Source organism: Bison bison, unplaced genomic scaffold (assembly GCF_000754665.1).
Source record: "Bison bison bison isolate TAMUID 2011002044 unplaced genomic scaffold, Bison_UMD1.0 scf7180017864037, whole genome shotgun sequence".
Classification (NCBI taxonomy): Eukaryota; Metazoa; Chordata; class Mammalia; order Artiodactyla; family Bovidae; genus Bison; species Bison bison.
The window spans coordinates 6,600,285-6,600,873 of record NW_011494609.1 but is presented as its reverse complement, the minus strand read 5'-3'; positions in this window follow the sequence as shown (position 1 = coordinate 6,600,873).

Below are 589 nucleotides of genomic sequence, written 5' to 3'. Positions count from 1 at the left end.
TGGTCTTATGTTGAGATCTTTAATCCATTTTGAGTTTATTTTTGTATATGGTGTTAGAAAGTGTTCTAGTTTCATTCTTTTACAAGTGGTTGACCAGATTTCCCAGCACCACTTGTTAAAGAGATTGTCTTTAATCCACTGTATATTCTTGCCTCCTTTGTCAAAGATAAGGTGTCCATATGTGCGTGGATTTATCTCTGACCTATATATAGAAAACTATAAAACACTGGTGAAAGAAATCAAAGAGGACACTAATAGATGGAGAAATATACCATGTTCATGGATTGGAAGAATCAATATAGTGAAAATGAGTATACTACCCAAAGCAATTTATAGATTCAATGCAATTCCTATCAAGCTACCAACGGTATTCTTCACAGAGCTAGAACAAATAATTTCACAATTTGTATGGAAATACAAAAAACCTCGAATAGCCAAAGCGATCTTGAGAAAGAAAAATGGAACTGGAGGAATCAACCTACCTGACTTCAGGCTCTACTACAAAGCCACAGTTATCAAGACAGTATGGTACTGGCATAAAGACAGAAATATAGATCAATGGAACAAAATAGAAAGCCCAGAGAATTGA